The 22,430-nt window shown below is 42.7% G+C and overlaps 1 protein-coding gene across 2 annotated transcripts in view; it reads right to left on the bottom strand.

Annotated features, from left to right (window-relative positions):
* Positions 1–10,772, bottom strand: part of LOC115240201 (broad-complex core protein) — a 70,891-nt gene extending 60,119 nt beyond the window's left edge. For both annotated transcript variants that reach the window (XM_029815192.1, XM_029815197.1), the window contains exon 1: positions 9,247–10,772. The gene's annotated coding sequence lies outside the window, so the exon portion shown is untranslated. The remainder of the gene's footprint in view (positions 1–9,246) is intronic.
* Positions 10,773–22,430: the final 11,658 nt, after the last annotated feature.

Raw genomic sequence — 22,430 nt, 5'->3', positions numbered from 1 at the left:
CTCTCTCTCTCTCTTCCTTTCTTCCTCTTTCTTTCTCTTCTCTTTCTCCGTCCCCTCCGTCCCGTGCGAACCGGTACCCTTTCCTTTTCCCCTGCACTCGCAAACATTTGGTGGCCGTTGACCTCGAGCGGGCTAATCCGTCGACAGCCAAACAACCAATTATTTCTCTTCAACGGTACGCTTCACCACGGCCGGTCGACATATAGCGTTAAACGTGGGAATGACCGACGAATCAGGTGAAAAAAACTTTGACCGATTGCATCGATGCATTGAGGACAGCGTAGCGCTAACTTTAATCAAGTCGAGTTTCTCTCATCGCGTTTATCTCATAAGCACCCCCCCCTCCCTCCCTCCGTTTAGCGGCCTGGAAACGTCGTTAGCGCTACGCACCTGTCGGTTAAAGTGCCGTCGAGACTCGGCACGTTTTCCGGGATCCGTGGCGACGAATATCGACGGCAACATACATGCATACATGCGACTATAAATCGCCCCGTTTAGGGAAGCGACGCGGCTGCCCGCGTCCCAAATGCACTTTGCACACGCGAAGTAACAAAAGGCGGAGGTGAGGCGTCGGGGCAACACACATACGTTTGATCGCTACGTACCCTTCCCCATTCTTTCGTCTATCCTTCTCCGGTCCCCGATCGCCTCGGTCTGCCTTCACAGAGACCTCGATCTCCTCTTTTCTCTCTCTCTCTCTTCCTTTCTTCCTCTTTCTTTCTCTTCTCTTTCTCCGTCCCCTCCGTCCCGTGCGAACCGGTACCCTTTCCTTTTCCCCTGCACTCGCAAACATTTGGTGGCCGTTGACCTCGAGCGGGCTAATCCGTCGACAGCCAAACAACCAATTATTTCTCTTCAACGGTACGCTTCACCACGGCCGGTCGACATATAGCGTTAAACGTGGGAATGACCGACAAATCAGGTGAAAAAAACTTTGACCGCGATTGCATCGATGCATTGAGGACAGCGTAGCGCTAACTTTAATCAAGTCGAGTTTCTCTCATCGCGTTTATCTCATAAGCAAGAATATAATTGGAAAGAAAACGACGAATCACACACTAGACCGAGTGAAAAACCGACTCTGTTTGAACTCGGTCCCTTAAATACAAACAGATGTAAGAGAAATGATGTCTATCAGCGAGATTTTTTTCAGAAAAAATGTTTAGAGAAATATAGTTTTTGTTACTTTTTTTATATAGAGGTGTATTTAATTTTTAACGAGAGAAAGGAAAGAGCATACTTGTTTTTGTCTAAGACATTTTTTAATCTACATTGATACAATTAGATAGCAATGATACGTAAAAAAATTCCGCGGGAATAAAAGCTTTATAATTTAAATGTCTAAGAAATGATGGAGCAAAATGTATATATCAAGATCTATCGTTTTATTTTAATATGCTCACTCTCTATATGTGGTATACGATTTACGAATAAAATGACAGCATCGCGTGAATAATACAATTAAATAAATATAGACGTTTCGCGATGAATATCTAATTAGCCGCAAAAAACTGTCTGTGATATCGTAATAGAATCGCAGGTTTAATTCCCGTTTCACGCGCGCTACTTTGTATAGTACAAGAAGGGCTCGCGACGAAAACCTTTCAGCGTCTGGCCAATACTAGATACGCACTACTTGATACGGGACTAGTGCTGTGTATGCTACTCTCCGCGTGTCTATTCTTACGCTATCCTGTACTACTGCGGATCTAAAGCACCGTTTTAACCCGGGATTGTGTGAAATCAGTGTAACAGTGATAAATTTAGTTTTCAAAATTATGGATACATAAAAATTATTTCTACGTTTATCTGCGACACAATCGACGTATAAAATATTTTTTTTCTATGTTTATAACATCGAAACTCAAAGTTACCGCGAAATTATATCGGTTTCAGTAACTTTAAGACGTTCGCATAGTTACATACCGCCTCAAAACTGATCATAGAATATTTTTTCAGATACCTTATGATATGATATTACAAATTTAGAGATGTAAAAATAATTGTTGATAAGAAAAATTATACTTGGTATATATATTTTTTCATAGCAGATCAAATGTCACATTTTTGTACTCAATTTGCAATTAAACAAATGACAAACGACAAATTCTTACTATGTTTTTTTTTTACTGTCAAAATTACTTAGATGGCAAAATTTTGCTGTATCGACACGATTCGTGCTGTGTTATCGCACGGTGAGGTGATTTTAACGCAAGGTAGCAGTTACTGTACTGCAAATGCATTTTACACCTGACGTTCCTACAATGGTGAACATGTGAGAGAGATTTAAATACGGAATTTCGATTCTGCGTAAAGAGAAGATGCAAACAAAAATGCCCTTTTCATAACTATAATTTACATTAAATGTACGGCAACGCACGCAATTGATTAAGGGCGGTAAAAATCGATGTACGAAATCATATCAATTATCGATCTTGAAATTGTCGTTTCCATTCGTGTCTGCCTCGGCCCGACCTGCTTTTCGCGCGATTAATTGAGGCACGATGATCCACGAATATTTCCGTCGGTGTTTAAAAATACTGAAAACAGGTCAGCAGCTATATTTTTAATTGTAGCGCAGACAGTCGACTGCATCGAGCTTGCATCACGTGATACATATGCACGAGATACGTGTGGATATACAAACATACGTATGTTTACAACGCGCGGTTTAAAAACGCGAATCGTAGTAAAAAATTGAGGATGCCCTGCTGGCATTTTTAAAACGGGCGTTTTCGATTTTAATCGCGCTTTTGTATCACGTGTTTTCGCATTTCTTTTCGTTTCGAGACAGATATATAATCTGCTTTTACAAAACTAGAGACACTTGTAGCGATTCATTCACGCACTTGCGAGCATATATCTCGCGCATGTAATGCGCACAAAAAAAAAAAGTCGATTAAAGGATTATTTAAAAATTCGCATTTGCAAAGGAAAAAAATGCGATTGTTATTATGTAGACATGTTATAAAAAATATCTAGTATCTGTATCCGTTTTTTATGTCCAAATTGCAATTGGACAATTTTCAAAGTAGGTCTGGAATCAATTGCGCAAAATAATCGGATTTAAAAAAAATCTGTGGGACAATATTCTAATCTGAACATTTGTCCGAGAGACTTTTCACTGTGTAAAAGTGAAACTATTGACAAAAATATCCACATATCGAATTATGACGGCTTTGGTACACTTATTTTAGTATGACCGTATTAATTTCCGATATGGATGCACACGCGAAAAACTGTCGTATATCGCAATATACCGTAGGTTTGCAGAAAGAAGTGCGGCTCATGATTATTTTATACATCCGTTTTCATTTTGTCTCTTTGAAAATATTATTTAAAAGTCTACACATTTCTCTATCGAATGAAGACTTTTCCATTTTAATGCAGAATACTATATGAGCAATATGACCTTGGGGGAAATCTTTTTAAGCGAAGCGCACAAGCGTTCCATATTATATATTGGAAACAAAGATTGATATTTCAGCCCCGAACATTCAATCCCCCCAATCGTTGGAACCGGACGCGTTAATTTCCGTTATAATTTCCCTAATTTCGCGTATAATATGCTATATAAAATATAATCTCTGCATTGAAATCTCGCTCGTTCGACGCATACGACGAAAACGGGGACTTGACCGCGACTTGCAGAAAGGAATCGGGGCCGCGATTTTTCTTTTTTTTTTTTTTCACAACAGCCTATTTCTGGTGGCCGCCTAATTCATACGCCCGGGATACTAGCGATGCGATATAAACGCACATGCACACATACACACGGGCGTACCCGCGTATGCACATTTTTTCGCTTGCGCTCGCGCAAGTGTGGGCGTGCGCGCGTGCACATGCGCGTATAATGCACGAAACAAAGAACCGTCCTAAGGAAGGAACCGCGTACCCCACCCCCCCTCCCCCTCGCGCTCGTATAAATACCGGCCCCCGTCGCGCCGGTTATACTGCCGTCTCGTTGACTACTCCGCCGATTCTCGGATATGATTCGTCACGATCAGCTGACGTGCGCATTTCAAGTGGCTTAAATAAAGTGACGCTCTCTTTCTCGCCGCTATCACAATAGGCGCCGCATTGTGTGTCCACATTTTGACCTTCTTGCACGCCTATACAAACGCGAATTGCAACCGCGAACGTCCTCGCTTCTCATGCCGATTACTTATTTATTTTTATGCATTTCCTCTTTTACGCTCGCGAAATTCTTGCAAAGAAAAAAGAAATAATATCGATGGCTAGAGGTTATCGCTAGCGAGATAATTTTGATAATTTGATAACTGTTTTAGTTTTAATATCGATGCCTCGATGCGATAACGATTATTAATTGAAAACAAAATGTGCGATTTTTCTAAATTGTGCAATGTGAAGGAAACATAAAGACAATAATCATTCCAAATTATCGTGTAAAATATAATTGGAATATTTAATTATTACAAATTCAAATCTTTGCAAGACCGAATCGAATGCGACGAGAATTAATATCGCGATATCGTTTTTCGGAAAGGATTAATATCTAATTTATTCGTAAATTATTTCCGCGAGAAGTAATACAGCTAATATTTTGTGATTAAGATTAAGGAGATAAATATTTCTTTTCTTCCATGGTAATTCACGGTCACCTTTTTCTCTCTTAATATATACAATATTTTTATTTTTATTAATCTCACTTTTCGCCGTGCATGTTTATAAAAGGTTTTTCTCGTAAAGCGATAGCAAAAGTCTGTAAGATTCGATCAGTTAAGTCTCACACCTGCGACCTTCTTCTTCTCAAGGTACGCGCGTCGCGCGGAATCAAACGGTGCGAATTTTAATGCAAAACGTATATACGGTCGTCCCTCAGCACCTGAAAATTCACGCAGTACATATATATAGAATTCAATCGGGCGTCTTGTATCAGTGAATAGCGCGCGCGGAATTCATTCGATTGACTCGCACGTTCGACCGGGTCGGTGAATGAATTCGCTTTGTTAACTTTATCGCGCACTCTCCCGGACAGCATCGATCGCTTATCGATCACGGAGATGTTCCCGCAAGCGTGCGTTTAGGGAAATATTTAAATTTAATAGCATGATATTACGCATGATAGAGACCGTCCTTTAAACGTATACTTGTGCTTTAGAATATTTATCTACTTTTTTTTTTTTAGTATTGCTCATGATAATAAAATGCGGATTCTTTCTGCGAAACTAAAATGATAAAAATCAACGTGAACATTGTTTCAACGAGAATAATTGTATGGTGGCGTATAATGGTGATCAATGCAAGGGTGTCTCTATTCAAATCGATTGATTACCGACTGCTTACAGTATAAGAGCAAAATTATCAAAGAGAAAATTTTAAAAAAATTCCCTGAGTCCCAAAATATAAAATTCCACGAGAATTTCCTGATTTCTCCAGGTACAATAAAGTTTCCTGAGAATTCCAGATTTTCCATATTTTTCCGGAGAATAGACACCTGAAATAATTATAAAAAGCGTGTATAAAGAGCTCGCGAAGTATCGTTACCGCCCTGACTTGTCAGGTAACGTCGAAGATAAATGATCCAGTACCAAAAATACGCGATAGTGTCGTAGCATCGTTATTGTAGACTGGCGTATCAGTCTTGTAACGTGAACGGCGGTTTTCCAACCGAGAAGCGTACCATGCGAGCGTTCGTCGCGCCAAAATAACGCGTTCGCCTGCTTCGGAGTCTAATTTCGCAGATAAGGCGGCGGTCGTCGCGGGACGTAATCTAGTTACTAGGCGTACAATCTAATCGACCGATTCGTATTATGTGTATGCATACCTGCACGTACAAACTACACTTCTATTTCGTAGAATTTCGCACTCTAGCCCGCGCGATAAAGTTAGTTTGCCTTTAATGTTACGCGAAGCTTGACATTACGCCAACCGCCTCACCTCTCTCTATCCTCGCATTAATTCGACTATTATCTGTCTTTTTCAAGTTAACGCGTCTACGCGCGAGATAAGACTTCCTGCCGCTGACGTTATTGTCGACAATTCTGCGAAATATCATTGGCAATAAATCAAACGCGATCGAATTAACCGTATATGGTAGACGCATGATGGAATCGTCATGTCAAACTTTACAAAGAATATATGTATAGAGTTTGATATATAAGAAGTTGAATGTGAATAATTTTTATCTAAATTGTAATCATTCTAATTCTTCTTTAGCGGCAATCCATTTAATCGGTTCGTTCTATTTCTCTTTGTGTAACTTTTGATTTTTATTAGCGCATTCTCTCCTCTTTTTATAATTCAGTAAATGTGTAGATTAAAAAAAGAAATTATTTCTTTTATACAAGCTAGAATATGCTTCGATATATATTTTCATTCGAAGTTTATTTTTATTCTTCTATCTTGAAGGAAAACGCTGCTGATATTTTTTTCTATTATTTCCTTCGTGCATATACTTTACAAAATTTTGCGAAATTACATGTACCTTCAATTTCTAGAAGGGAGCAAGTTCTATATGCGTGTTAGAAAATAAGAATAAATAGATCGGGCACTACTATTTTACGTCGTCCAATAATTTTAAGAGCGGAGAATCTCGAAGAAGGACGCGAAGGGCGGGGAGGGGGCAGAGAAGAACGGGTGGAATAACGGGTGAGATTCAGTGTCCGTTATGGTTCAAGGAGAACACACCGTTATCGGATACATCCCTTTTCTCGTATGCAGGTGTTTCCGAGAAAATTAAACTGGCCATCGCATCGCTCTAATTTGCCTCAATGTATTAATGCTACCGGGCAAATATGCGCTCGAGCTAATTACATTATAAATTAATAGTCAACAAGGATCGACGGTCATTTCTGTGATAATTGGAACGTGCGCAAGAAATATTTTTTTGCTTTAATCGCGTAAAGCGCCGCGAACGACGAAATAAAATCTTCGCGAATCTCTGTGGATTCAGTCATATTTTTAAAAAAAGATGTTGAGTAATTTTTATCATATATCAATTGTCTACTGCGATAAAGTCATTTGATAGGTCAAGAATCATATGCAAAATCAAAAAGATTAGAAAACAACTTAAGCTTACGATTAAAGTTCCGAGATAAAAAATTTAAAAAAAAAAATATATGACAATTATATACAAGAAACTGCTGTGATATTGAAAAGGAAAATGCGATTTTGCAAGATTATTCTCGTCGGATTAAAATCGAGTGTTGTTCGGATTATCATTGTAATCGGATAAACATTTGTAATCGATATTGTCGTTCAAGCTCATTTGATTAAACGTTAGAATCGAACTCGTAATAATCGTGAGAATTAATATCGTTTCTCGCGCGATTGAGAGACATCGCTGAGATGAAAAGAGATTAGGCGAGTACATGACCACACAGCTTTGTCCGAGGCTATCCTTGAGAATCGCCTCTGCACCGGGGAAGTTTTATCGCTATGTATATATACGCCGCACGCGCGTTTCTCGTATACGAATCGCATACGTAGCGAATGCACGCGGCGGCTAAATTTTTCAGGAACGTCCGCATCATCATCGAGGCGCTTCTTATTTTTTACCAGAGGTTCCGCAGCACGTTCCCCCCATCCCTTTGTCTCTCTCCATCGTATCGCGTCGTGTTTTCTCCTACGGTTTTTTTTCTTTCTCTCTCTCTCTCTCTCTCTCTTTTTCTTTGACGTTCGATGTTCGCGAGATCTATTTATACCTAGGTCCGCGCTGTTTTCAACTTGCTGCACGACCGTGCAACAAACCTAAGCCGCGTCGCTCGTAAAAATAGGGAACGAATCGGGCGATGGACGCGCCGGGAGGAAAGCGTACGATTTGAAAAAATAATCGCATCGCAGGTGCGAGCGAGAAATATCATTTTCAACGGTAAAATGCGTCAAAAAACTTAGGAGGATCCCTAATTTATAGATTTACAATGCGTGACTTAACACGTGGTCCCTCCCCAACGTGTCGTTTGCATCTACGTAAAAAAAAAACCCAACGTCCTTGTGCGAAACATGGTACGGATACCGTGCCAAAACTCGCAGGTATTAAAATCCTACGACCTAAAAAAAATACGTAATCGCCCGCAGTTAGTGAACGAAAAAAAAAAAAGAACAAATAAAACTGCTCGCGCGGCAACGTGGCGAAATCGGGTATGAGGGGAAAAGAGAGAGAGAGAGAGAGAGAGAGAGAGAGAGAAAAAAAAAAAGAAAAAACCGATTACTCCCACGCGCGGCGAGAGAGAGCTCCGCGCGCCAGACGAGGCGTGGTACGGTGGAAAACGAGAGTGAACCGCGTAGAATTGAGCGCGTACGCGCGGCGACCGTGGCACGGTCGCGGCGCGGCCCCGGAGCGAGACGCACGAGACAGACAAAACGAGGTTCGAGCGCCTCTCGCGGCGCACGGAGAGCGAGCGAGGAGCGATAGAGGGATTACGTCATGTACCAGGCACTCTCTAACGTCTGGCATTATCTTCGTCTAGCGCGAGTCTAGCCGGCACCAGTCCGAACGGTACTAACGCCGCCGTTGTCGCGGCCGCCGCGGCCGCCGCCGCCGCCGCCGCCGCCACCGCCACCGCCGCCGACGCCGTCACCTTTACCGTCTGGCATACATAGGCAAGGGCATACGAGACACGTCACCGTACGCGTCGGGGAGAGATTCATGAAAGGACACACGCACGTATTCTATCTACTAGCTAACTAGGTGTTCAACGGCCCGTATATAAGCGTGTTGGTGCGCGTTTACAAACGCGCGAGTTACACACGCTCTCGCGTGTTGGCGCGTATGCACACGCATCATACACCGCCGCGAATACGCGCATTCGCATACACGTATTTTTGCATGCACGCGTACCGCTATATGACTCGCGCGACAGATACATGCAAGCGCTCATCCCCTCTCTCTCTCTCTCTCTCTCTTTCTCTCTCGCACTCTTTTTTTTTTGCTTTCGCGCCTTCCTCCCTCTCCCCTCTGTCGTTTCTTCTTTCGCTCTAACCCTCGCACATTCTCTCCGTCCATCCTTCTCTTATTCTCTCTATCCTCCCCCCTTCCCTCCGATCGCCCTCTTTAAGTACCCCCTCCCGAACTTTTTACTCTTTCTCTCTCTCTCGCTCTCTCTCTCTGCGTTTTTCTCTCTTTCATTCGCTCCCTCTCCTTCTCCCTGTCATCATCTCTTTCTATTCCATTCGCTCCCTCTCTGTCTTTCCCAAACTTCTTCCTCTGTCTCTAGCGATCGCGTACACCGTGGAAGCCGCGCACAGGCGGCCGAAGGCCACCGGTCTCAGCTGTGGACGTACCTTGATCGTCAAGCGAAAAGTGAAGTGTGGACCTCCTTTGCCCGGCGTCCTTGTCGTTGATGCTAGAGGCCCCCGTGGTACTACTATTCCGATGCGACGACGGCGACGATCACACGTCGAACCTTTGCTCCGACTTCCGCTCTTTCTTCTACCCGCGCCGAAACTATCGTTAAAGGAGAGAGAGAGAGACGCGCCCGTGTGTCGCGTTCGCTCCTTTTCGTTTCTTCTTTTCTTTTTTTATTTTTCAAGTCAGACGCCACTCTCTCTGCCGCCTGATTTCAACCGTACCGTAACGATTCTCTTCCGGCGACGGAAATCGGCCCGAGTCCCTCGCAGAAGGAACGAAACAGTTGTACAATGACAGTTGGTATTATTCACTAGGCGAGTCTCGATGACAGGCGGGACCCGTTTTCTCCGGATTTTCACGTTGTTTCACTCCGGATCTCGTACGACACCGTATGGAGAAAAAAAAAGATTATATTTTTCTCGCGCTACAACTCCTTCTCATTCTTCCTCTTTAACTCGTCATCGGAAACGACGTGACGACACTTTCTTCCTCTCCGCTCTTCAGGGCTGTTTCCTCGTAGATTCGTCGATCGCTCTTTCGATAATTGTGGATTTTCCGATTATTTTTTCAAGACGACGCTGATTGTCAATTACGAGAACACGTCGGACGTGATTTAATGGAGCGTATTTTATACCCGTGGCATCTCTCTCACTTCACACCGTGACCGAGGATCGTTTCTCTTCTTCTTCGAGGAGTTTCCCTTTCCCTCTTCTTCTCGTGTACAACCCGCGTAACTGGATCACCGTAACGCGTACTCGCGATCCCGTAGATACACGCATGGACGCGCACTGCTTTTCCGCCTTGTCCTTCACGCGAGGTCGTCCTCTCCGTTATAACAGAAGAATTACACACTTCTTTCCGCCGACGATGCGATGTGCCACCGGATTACTATTCCGTGCGAACGTATTATACGCGATACTGTCGTACCGTCGAGACAGATAAACGCGTGGCAAAAAAACAAAAAAAAAAATAAAACAAAAAAACAAAAAAAAAATAAAATAAAAGAAAGAACGAGTGAAAAAAATTGTGGAAGGATCCTCGATCGAGGAGGATGAGACAAAATATTCCACCTTATGTGTGTTAACACGCGCCGCAGTATCGTGAGAGCGAGCGAGCGAGCGAGCGAGCGATGACGACGACGACGACGATGTGTCCGCGCGTTTAGAATGTCCTGCGTGTATTATCTTGCGCGCCGACCGCGTCCGAGGACCGAAGGACCCAGCTGCTCCTCGCCGCTTCTTTTGGGACACACACCGGGGGACTACCTAGTCGTAGAGTGATTGGGAACGCGACTGGCCAAAGCACTTGATTCGCGCGCGGTTCGGTTTGCCCGTTGCTGCGCCTCTCCCGTGCAGTTTTTTCGGCAGTCCTGTGGTATGCGTGCGCGCCCGTCGTGCATGTATGCGTGCCGAGTGCCCGTGAGCGCGCGCGACCGCGCGCGTGTATACGATTCACTCTTTCTTTCTCTCTCCCTCTCTCTCCCTCTCTCTCTCTCTCTCTTTCTCGTTCCTTCCTTCTAATAAAAGACGGAGTAACATTTGAAGATCTTTGAGTTCGACAGTTATCTTCGTCGGGTTTGAAAACAGAGCGCACGGGGCGATTCGGTGCTTGTGACGATCCTGAGTAAGGCGGAGCCCGTATATCCTGTGAAGAGAGGTGAGCGGTTGAATCGGATTGGACTAGGGCGCAATTCCGACGGCGGGCGCAAAGAAACTGGTTTCGGTTTTGTGGAGTTTGCACCATTGCACCGCTCTTTCAGTGAGACAGTCCAATTTATGCATCACGGCTATGTAGGCACTACACGATATCAAAACGCTGCGCCCGAGCCTTAAACTTCACTCGTCGTTGTCGTCTCACGCACACATTATCATCGTAATTACTATCAGTCTCATCGTTGTTATTACCATCAGTGCCATTATCGTTATCGTCGTCACTCGTCATCGTTCTCGCTATCGTTAGTAAAATAATTTATAAAATCAGTGTTTTGACGTGTTACTTTGTTCAACGGACGGAGATTCAAATAAAACAAGAAGAAGAAAAGGAAGAATCTATGTGTCTATTTATCTGTCTCATTCTTCGGTTCTCAATTACGTGAAAGTGCCTACGCAAACTAAATTTAATCCAAATGATCTGAAACATCACGCACCGGTCACAAATAATAAAACGAACATTTCTCTCGTCGTTTCTTTCTTTACCTCTTCGCGCGTGCCGCGTCCGCATATCGTTCGATGCAGTTGCGCGCAACGGTGTAAACGTAATCGCGAGTAAAGTTGCAGCCACTACCGCCTTCGTCGCTGCTGTCACTACCATCGCCACCGTCGCCACCGCCGCCGCCGCCGCCGCCGCCACCGCCACCGCCGCCGACGCCGTCACCTTTACCGTCTGGCATACATAGGCAAGGGCATACGAGACACGTCACCGTACGCGTCGGGGAGAGATTCATGAAAGGACACACGCACGTATTCTATCTACTAGCTAACTAGGTGTTCAACGGCCCGTATATAAGCGTGTTGGTGCGCGTTTACAAACGCGCGAGTTACACACGCTCTCGCGTGTTGGCGCGTATGCACACGCATCATACACCGCCGCGAATACGCGCATTCGCATACACGTATTTTTGCATGCACGCGTACCGCTATATGACTCGCGCGACAGATACATGCAAACGCTCATCCCCTCTCTCTCTCTCTCTCTCTCTTTCTCTCTCGCACTCTTTTTTTTTTGCTTTCGCGCCTTCCTCCCTCTCCCCTCTGTCGTTTCTTCTTTCGCTCTAACCCTCGCACATTCTCTCCGTCCATCCTTCTCTTATTCTCTCTATCCTCCCCCCTTCCCTCCGATCGCCCTCTTTAAGTACCCCCTCCCGAACTTTTTACTCTTTCTCTCTCTCTCGCTCTCTCTCTCTGCGTTTTTCTCTCTTTCATTCGCTCCCTCTCCTTCTCCCTGTCATCATCTCTTTCTATTCCATTCGCTCCCTCTCTGTCTTTCCCAAACTTCTTCCTCTGTCTCTAGCGATCGCGTACACCGTGGAAGCCGCGCACAGGCGGCCGAAGGCCACCGGTCTCAGCTGTGGACGTACCTTGATCGTCAAGCGAAAAGTGAAGTGTGGACCTCCTTTGCCCGGCGTCCTTGTCGTTGATGCTAGAGGCCCCCGTGGTACTACTATTCCGATGCGACGACGGCGACGATCACACGTCGAACCTTTGCTCCGACTTCCGCTCTTTCTTCTACCCGCGCCGAAACTATCGTTAAAGGAGAGAGAGAGAGACGCGCCCGTGTGTCGCGTTCGCTCCTTTTCGTTTCTTCTTTTCTTTTTTTATTTTTCAAGTCAGACGCCACTCTCTCTGCCGCCTGATTTCAACCGTACCGTAACGATTCTCTTCCGGCGACGGAAATCGGCCCGAGTCCCTCGCAGAAGGAACGAAACAGTTGTACAATGACAGTTGGTATTATTCACTAGGCGAGTCTCGATGACAGGCGGGACCCGTTTTCTCCGGATTTTCACGTTGTTTCACTCCGGATCTCGTACGACACCGTATGGAGAAAAAAAAAGATTAGATTTTTCTCGCGCTACAACTCCTTCTCATTCTTCCTCTTTAACTCGTCATCGGAAACGACGTGACGACACTTTCTTCCTCTCCGCTCTTCAGGGCTGTTTCCTCGTAGATTCGTCGATCGCTCTTTCGATAATTGTGGATTTTCCGATTATTTTTTCAAGACGACGCTGATTGTCAATTACGAGAACACGTCGGACGTGATTTAATGGAGCGTATTTTATACCCGTGGCATCTCTCTCACTTCACACCGTGACCGAGGATCGTTTCTCTTCTTCTTCGAGGAGTTTCCCTTTCCCTCTTCTTCTCGTGTACAACCCGCGTAACTGGATCACCGTAACGCGTACTCGCGATCCCGTAGATACACGCATGGACGCGCACTGCTTTTCCGCCTTGTCCTTCACGCGAGGTCGTCCTCTCCGTTATAACAGAAGAATTACACACTTCTTTCCGCCGACGATGCGATGTGCCACCGGATTACTATTCCGTGCGAACGTATTATACGCGATACTGTCGTACCGTCGAGACAGATAAACGCGTGGCAAAAAAACAAAAAAAAAAATAAAACAAAAAAACAAAAAAAAAATAAAATAAAAGAAAGAACGAGTGAAAAAAATTGTGGAAGGATCCTCGATCGAGGAGGATGAGACAAAATATTCCACCTTATGTGTGTTAACACGCGCCGCAGTATCGTGAGAGCGAGCGAGCGAGCGAGCGAGCGAGCGAGCGAGCGAGCGAGCGAGCGAGCGAGCGAGCGAGCGAGCGAGCGAGCGAGCGAGCGAGCGAGCGAGCGAGCGAGCGAGCGAGCGAGCGAGCGAGCGAGCGAGCGAGCGAGCGAGCGAGCGAGCGAGCGAGCGAGCGAGCGAGCGAGCGAGCGAGCGAGCGAGCGAGCGAGCGAGCGAGCGAGCGATGACGACGACGACGACGATGTGTCCGCGCGTTTAGAATGTCCTGCGTGTATTATCTTGCGCGCCGACCGCGTCCGAGGACCGAAGGACCCAGCTGCTCCTCGCCGCTTCTTTTGGGACACACACCGGGGGACTACCTAGTCGTAGAGTGATTGGGAACGCGACTGGCCAAAGCACTTGATTCGCGCGCGGTTCGGTTTGCCCGTTGCTGCGCCTCTCCCGTGCAGTTTTTTCGGCAGTCCTGTGGTATGCGTGCGCGCCCGTCGTGCATGTATGCGTGCCGAGTGCCCGTGAGCGCGCGCGACCGCGCGCGTGTATACCTTTCTTTCTTTCTTTCTCTCTCCCTCTCTCTCCCTCTCTCTCTCTCTCTCTTTCTCGTTCCTTCCTTCTCTACCTCTCTCTCTTTCTCTCTTTCTCTCTTTCTCTCTTTCTCTCTTTCTCTCCTTCCCTCTTTCTTTCTCTCTATATCTGCACGAAGAGCTCTTTTTCGTTCTCCTTCCCTCCTCGCCGTTCTTCCTATATCCCTCTCTCGCTTCCCTCGTTTTTAACACGAGCGTGTGCCGCCCGCTTGCACACACGCGTGTATGTGCCGGACCCTCGCGTGTGCGTGCGTGGCCCCGTAATGTACGCCGAAGAGCGACCCTGTGTGCACGAACAAGAGAGGGAGTGAGCTAGGAAGAGCGCGAGCAAACGAGTATATATACGATCGTATATATACGCGTATGCACGTAAGTATATATGTATATAACACGTCCGTCCGATCCGGCCCGTCGTCGTCGTTGTCGTTGTCGTCGTCGTACGGTGCGTGCGTGCGTGCGTGCGTGCGTGCGTGCGTGCGTGCATGCATGCGTGCGTGCATGCGTGCGTGCGCGTCCCGGGTAGGCGAGGGTATAGTTACCGAAATGTTAACCTCGTGGAACCACTTTTTATTGAGTGTCGCAAAATTCATAGGAACCTCGCGACGCGAGGAGAGGGGTTAACCCGGCCCCCGCTCCTCGCGCGAACCACGTTGGCGGGGCTGACGCCGCGAGAGGGACGGCAACCCCTACCCCCCCTCCCCCTCCCGTATTACGGGAGCCCCCACGACACCCCTCCGCGTATCACCAGACGCTCCCTCCTCCTCCTCCTTCTCCTGCTCCGTCACTTCCTTCTCCTCGTTCTCCTGATCCGCGTCCTCATCCGCGTCCTCATCTTCGTTTCACACCCCTCGCCCCTCGCCCCACGCTCCCGCGAGTGCCGAGGCCCTGGTCCTCGCCAATTCTTCGGCCCCACCATTTCCTCGCTAGTGGCCCCCAACCCTCGGTTTAGTTTCTTCCTCCCCCTCCCCTCTCGCGCCCTGGCACCCTTGGTCTCGAGTTGTGCACCGCTTCGGCTGTTTCCCCTCGCTTCGCGTCTCGAGTCTCGTTCGTGCCGACCAATCGCCCTCTCTCCCTCCTTCTTTTCTACTCTCCATCGCTTAGCCCATCCGCTTGTTTCTCTCTTCCCTTCTGTTCTTTTCTTTTCTCCTCTTGGCCCTTTCTTCTCTTTGCTTTTTTTTCTCCCTCTATCTCTTCCTCTTTTCTCCTTCTTTCTCGTCTCTTATCCTTTCCTATTCACCCTTTGCTGCGCCCTTACGAGCTTCTTTCCCTTCGCTCTTCCTCTTACTTCTCGCTTCTCCGTTTCTCCTTTCCATCGCTCCTTTCGTTCTTCTCGTCTCTTCTTGTCCCGTTTCGTCTCATCTCCGCTGTCAGCTCTCGAAACCAACTAAAGAAGTCTTGTTGCTCCTCCTCCTTCCCTCTTCTCTGGTTCTAGCGTTTGACATTGCCGACACTATGCCTTGCTTCTCGCCCTCCTCCTCTTACCAGTTATATTACCACCCTGTCGTGTCTGGTATTTAGCCTCTCCATAAGCAAACTTACGTACGCTTAGTCGCGTATAAATGCCACTAAGTTTGTTTTACGCGCATTTCTACGCGCGTAACATTATGCATTATTATTCATTGTTAAATAACGGGATCACTTTTAAAGAATGAATTAAATAAAACGGCTAGATGAAAATTAATCTATCTTTCAAAAGTCTCTGCTTTAAAGCGTATAAAACCAGTTTAGCAACATAGAAAAAACTAATAAAAGTATATTATAACCGCGCTTATGTATTAATACTCGAAAACAATTTATCTCATTTTGCAAAAATCATAATTTGCATTGTGAATATTTCTTTCAATTGAAAAATTAAATTAGCTTGTTTTGTCTCCGTGATGATTCCTAAGATTATATCATCTATCAAGAATCTAAATTAATATAATAAGTCAATAATATTAAAAATTTAAACAATTATAGGGGCTCGAATAATAAAATCAATAATAAATAAAAGGCCAATTGGAACCCGGATGCGTTAGAGCGTGAACAATAATTATTATCCTTTTTTAGGAATATATTAACTATGTATTCTTAAAGAAGGATAATAATTATTGTTCACGCTCTAAGTACCGCGTTTGGGCTCCAATTAGTTTTGATTTCTAAATTAATATCTTCTTTTCCTGTCTGACTCGATAAAGTCTATCTAAATCTATGAAAGATCTTCTTTAAGTATCTTTATATCTTCTAAGAGAGTCTTCTGTATGTTCTTAGAGTATCTTCTATATCTTCTTAGAGAGAAACTGGCGAGAGATAGATGAAAAAAAAAACCATGTATTATTATCAATACTAAATGCGACTTGATCGCGTAAGCTGATCTATGAAAGGTATATATCGTCATCGACGATGTGAAAAGAAACCTATTCAGTTTCTTCATAGGTCAGACAGAAACTTTTAAATCGCTAGCGTTGCATGGCGTAATCGGTAATGATGTATTTTTTTCACCGATAATTCAATTTCTTCTCGCTGATCAACGTATTTTATCAGTCTTTTATTAATCTATAAACGAATATCTTTTAACGTCACTTATAATTCCGATGCATCTGTGTCAATATACTGCAAGGTGTTTTCCCTGTCGACTGTGTCCGAATGTTTCTTTAGATTAGAGCGATAAACGACGAATGCAGATTGCCGTCCTTCACTCGTTTAATCGAGCAGACCGCGATCGATGTTCGCTAGCTGTTCATTGGGATAACGAGCCCAAGGATTTGGCAATACCAAGGCGCTTGTCGCGAACGTCATTGAGCAATCATTTAAGGTACCATTTGCATGGTCCGAAATGCTTAGAGAGAGAAAGAGAGAGAAAGGAGCAATTTTAACTGATTTATTTACAATATGTCATAGATTGTTTTTTCCGATGGTTTAGCCGGCGAGATAGTAAAAATTTTAAATCATTTTATGCGTGTGCATATGTATGCGCGCGGGCATAAAGTATTGGCAATTTCATGGGAATAAAAATGACCGAAACATTCGACAACATCGAGTAAACTGCATCTTTAAATTCGAATGAAAATATCAATATAATATAAAGTAAATCTTTCTAATTTACGGAAATAACAATTGTAAAGTTCAATCCGAGAAGCACTTATGAAAATACAAAGACGTATCAATTACTAGAAGTAATTTCAGTTTTCAGCTTTTCATGCAGGAGACAATTATAGAAGAAAATTTTCTTCTATAATTGTCTCCTGCATTGTTTTCTACATATAATTGCTGCTCCTTCGTTTCATTCGGGTATATTTTCGAGTAATGAATAATATTTTCGCGCTTCTAAACAGGAAATTTATTCTGCTAATAATGTATAAAAATACTTGACTGATTGTGAGTTAACGAGTATTTAAAATATATATTTTATTGCGTTTTATATGTTATAATTTGATAAAATCAAAAATTTGAAAGTTAATTTATTTTATATTCCGAATTTTATTTCTTATTTTATGAATTATATTACACTCTAAGAAAGATATGAAGAATAATCCGTTGTAGTGGATTACCACGTAATAAGACAAGCTAAAACTTTGACGTAGAATTAATCATATCGTAGTAAAGAAAGAGGAAGAGAGAGAGAGAGAGAGAGAGAGAGAGAGAGAGAGCCGAATGTGTTAACTACCAATTAGATTGCGGCTTTAAGCTTATCGTGGTGTATTGTCGAACCTAACGAGGTGGTCAATTAAGAGCAAATAAACAGGAATTGCAAATGACTCGCGAGATAGTAATCAACTTGACCCTAGTCCTCGGATTTCAGCTTGATATAATACAATTCTAAACACGCGATATGAAACGATCATCATATAGCCTAAAATTCTGTATTTATGTCAGACAATTGCCAGCGTGAATGACCTACCGTTACTTTTTCTTGCTAAAGTCCATAAACACAACAGGATTATTTTGAAGAGGATTAAAGAATGGTAAAAACCATCCGCGAAGAAATATATAATAATTGTAATCTCTCGGCTTGTATTCAATTACGCAAATTATTACAGATCGGTAGGTAAGATAACTAACGATAGTCCGCTAATGATGTACTAATATATGTAGAATGTGAGATAAGTATCAATTGATTTGATTGAAGAGCAAGCGTCATAAATTCAGATGTGATGTTTTCGTATAAATAGCTATTTTTATTTCAAAATATAAATCTATAGCGAGAAAGAAAAATTTGAAAAAATTTCCATTACAAACACAACAATTTTTCTCTGAAAATAGTCAGTGTTTAAAGGAAAATTTAAAATAAGAAAACGTTATTGTGTATATGTACATATAATAGCTATGAAATATTTTTATATGATTGAAATTAAGAAAGAAGATATTAACGCGATGTATAATTGATATATTTCTGTGTCTCAAACATAATGACAGAATTGATAATTTTTATTATTTCTACTTATATTTTGAAAAGAAGATATTAGTAGAAAAATTATCGGTACGAATATGTTGATTCACCTTGGCCGCACACAAAGGCACGAAGAGAAAGACGAAGAGAGGTACGACATCATCGCGCCTGATGCAAGCGCCACTATATCGAATACCGCCTGGTTGCTGTATACTTTGTTACGCAATATCTCGAATCTGCAGGAATTCGCGGCCGTCGTCTTATTGTCTCCTCTCTATCTCTCTCTTTCTTCCGAGGAGAGTTGTCGCGAACGCCGACTTTCTTGAAAGGTGAATGCAACATTTGATGCTGCGTTTTGCCGGCATGTGAAATTTCGCGAGACTATAAATGTAAAAATTCCTTTACGCATAATCGTCGTCATCGTCATCCTGTTGACAAATGTGCCGAATATGTTGATAGAGCTTCGCACGTGTTTGTATCGAAATCGTTAATCTCTAAAAGACGTTCAATAACGTCGCGATACTATTAATCCCGTCGTCTCACGCACATTGCGGTATATTTGTGTTCTGACTAACGCGACAGATAAGATTATAGTTTATATGGAAAGCGAAATATGTGTTGCGTTGGTCTATGCGCGTTTTGCGTCAGATCGATCTTGCGATATGATGACGAGAATAATCAAGAAACGCGAGAAGTCATCTCTCTCTCTCTCTCTCTCGGCAGGAAAAAAATTTCTTACATTAATTTTTCATAATTATTGCCAGAGACACACGCAATGAATAAGAAGATAACTTGTTGTGAAATAAGTATTGGTGATTTGAAGATTTTTCTACGTCAAAGATTTATATTAAAAAATTTAAAAAAATATACTGTTAGTAAAAATTATTGATTGATAGTGAGAAAAAGTACATTTGTTGCGATCGAAATGTCAAGTGTATATTTAAAAGATTATATTCAATTCTATTATGCACGTCAATGATTTCGCTTGCTCTTCCGGTTTCGAAATCTCGCCAAGTTTTTGCTTTTGTGTTTCCACTTGTAAAGTTGTCTCTTTTTCGCGCGTATATATATTGGCTATCCTTTATAGTAATATTTTTGTCGATTAAACCTTGATCCCTCTGTGTATCCGGAACATTCGTAGAAAATAAAATTTCCTCGAAAGTCAACTCTCTTGTTGCTTGAATCGTGTTGTGACAGCAACGCTAAATACGATAAAGACGTGATAAAGTTGCAAACATATTCTTTTTGTCTTAATATATTGATTCAACGTGTTATATACTTCCCTCATTTTATTCTGATGTAATAGTAATACATGCTCAAATTATAAAATAAAATGATATACCCGGAATGAATTAAATATATATCGATCATTGGTTTTCATTAAATCTTTTCCGCTATTTTTTAAAATCTTTCATGTATTCTAATATTTTGTAAAACATTTCTATAATAAATTGCAAATTATTTGTTGCATGACATCATACGATGACGGTCGTATAGTATCTTATTGTTAGTGAGATATCTCGAGCGTAGCATATACAGATCCAAAAATTGCAATTTATTTATCCAACGTTTATCTAGTCTTTGCAAGAGCGACTTGAACCGATCAAGCGGTAATCTAGAGTTAAACCTATGGCAAGGATAGACTCGCCGCGGTCCCGCGAGTGCACGCGCTCCGACATTATTCGAAAATTTTGGCGTCCCGGGAGCAAGGTGCGGCGGTCCTTTGCACGAAGCACGCTAGCGGATTGGACAGGATGGCTTCCTGCAAGAGAATTCGCTAGTCGATCGGGGGCCATGAACCTCGAACAGGTTGGCCCCTTGGACGTTCACCTTCTGTGCCGCTTCGGCGCTCGCTTCCCCCCTTGGTCCCCCCCTGTCTCCCCTCCCTCTCCACCCCCTGTTCTCGCAGTTGCTGCATCTCTCCTGCTTCCTAAGGGTACGTTCGCCTTTATCCCGTCCTCGTCCCCTCTTCCCTCCCCCTCCCCCTTCGTCGCTCTTCTTGCTGCCTCCCTCTATTCTTCCCCTCCATCTTTCGCGCGAGCCACGCTACTCTATTTCTCGTTTCATCCTCTATCTACCCGTCTCTGCACGTCCATTCGTCTCAATATAATGTACGTCTATCCGTCGCATCGCGCGTCCGCATATATTCGATCCATGCATTTGTGCGTTTACTTGTCACTTTTCTTTTTCTTTCTCTTTCCTTCCCTTTCTCTCCGGCGGCTATTTTCAAAGTAGTTGGCAGAGATGAGAAAATTTTGTGTTGCCACACGAATGTTACTGCGTGCATTTCGTGCGCTGTTCAACGTTGTTTAATTCCGATGAGAGCGATAGTCTTTATTTTAAATTTATTATATATTGTTCAAAGACTATTGCTTCTCTCCTCTTCCAAATTCTTTTACCATAAACCTTTCCATACGATTTATATATTACGCTATAAATTATATATTTTAATGTACATACATTCTCCCGTTATGAAAATTATTATATTAGCGATGCCCTATTTACACACAGGAACAGGAAAGGCGCACACTCGCGTCCTTCTCTCATGCAATTTCAGGATATTTCGACGGTGTCTTTTTGGAATTCCACGTTCAGCGCATTAATCACGCAAGCGCGTACCTGTTCTCAAAATTTTTTGCTTGTACGGCATATCTTTTTTTTCTTGCGCAATGTATTCAGTCGTTGGTTGCGAAATTACGACATACCACATTGCTAACCCTATTCATCGCTCGATACACAATTTCGCAAGAAATTTTATTCTCGCACTGCACATTTTCTTTTCTGTTTATCTAATCAGAAGATTAGATTGCATTGGTCAACAAAACCAACATTATTCAATTATCTTAAATAGTATGTCGCAAATTTATATTCGTTTAGCTAATTAATAATTGCGTAATACACGCATACACACACACTCGAGCTTGTAAAATTAGGCGAGTAAAGTACAATGCAATTTTCTAAATGTAAATTTGAGAAGCCTCGAAACTACTAGAATATTAATAATTATGCAAAGTAAAAACAAAATTAGTTTCGTAAGAATTAATTCGTATAGCACGATATTTTTTTACTTTTTTTATTTATATCCTAGTTTTTTCCTTTTCACAATCATGTGATTTATATAATGATTCATTATACATAGTTGTATAATCTATTTCTAATTTTTTATGAAACAAATGAAAAATTTCAGTCGCTTTCGCGAAATAGAAAAGTTCGAGATATTTATTGCGGACATACACACACACACACACACACACACACACACACATAGAATTAAGATTAGATCTCAATTTTCTAATATTTGGCAACAAAGCAACATTATTGAATCTTGTGGCGGAATTTATTTAAAACACATCGGGGATGGATTGGAACCCCTTTTCTTAGAACTCCTCGATTGAATGACGCAAGATGCATTATGAAATTTCTGAAAGAGACTCATAGGGGACAAGGTTTTCAAACCTGCGTATGCATTTTTCACGGCATCGTTCCGCAAATAATACATGTAACCGGATTTAACCATGCGAATGCATCATATATTGTAGTTAATCGTTGCACAATCGATACATTTGTAATATTCCATTCTGCTTTAATGAACTTAAATGGCTTTTCGATTCTTATTTCGAAACTTGAAAGATAAAAGACAAAAAATCTTTTCTCCCACTTTCTTATGTTGAATGACATTTGAAACAGACGACGCCTCTGCAAATTGTGGTTATTTATGATCACAATATTATTTCACAGTATTCTAGACATATGAGAAAAAGAAGTATGCTCTGTGATAGAAGAGCTTATCACGAGATGTCTAGTGATATTTATGATCCAGCATTACGAGAGAGAGCTCACATGAAAGTTTCAGATTATTCAATTTATGTGTGTGTGTGTATAATATATAATTACAATTATAATATATAATATATAATTATAATATATAAT

The sequence above is a fragment of the Formica exsecta genome, unplaced genomic scaffold, assembly GCF_003651465.1.
Source record: "Formica exsecta isolate Colony F162 unplaced genomic scaffold, ASM365146v1 scaffold421, whole genome shotgun sequence".
Classification (NCBI taxonomy): Eukaryota; Metazoa; Arthropoda; class Insecta; order Hymenoptera; family Formicidae; genus Formica; species Formica exsecta.
This window is presented reverse-complemented; position numbering and strand designations above follow the sequence as displayed.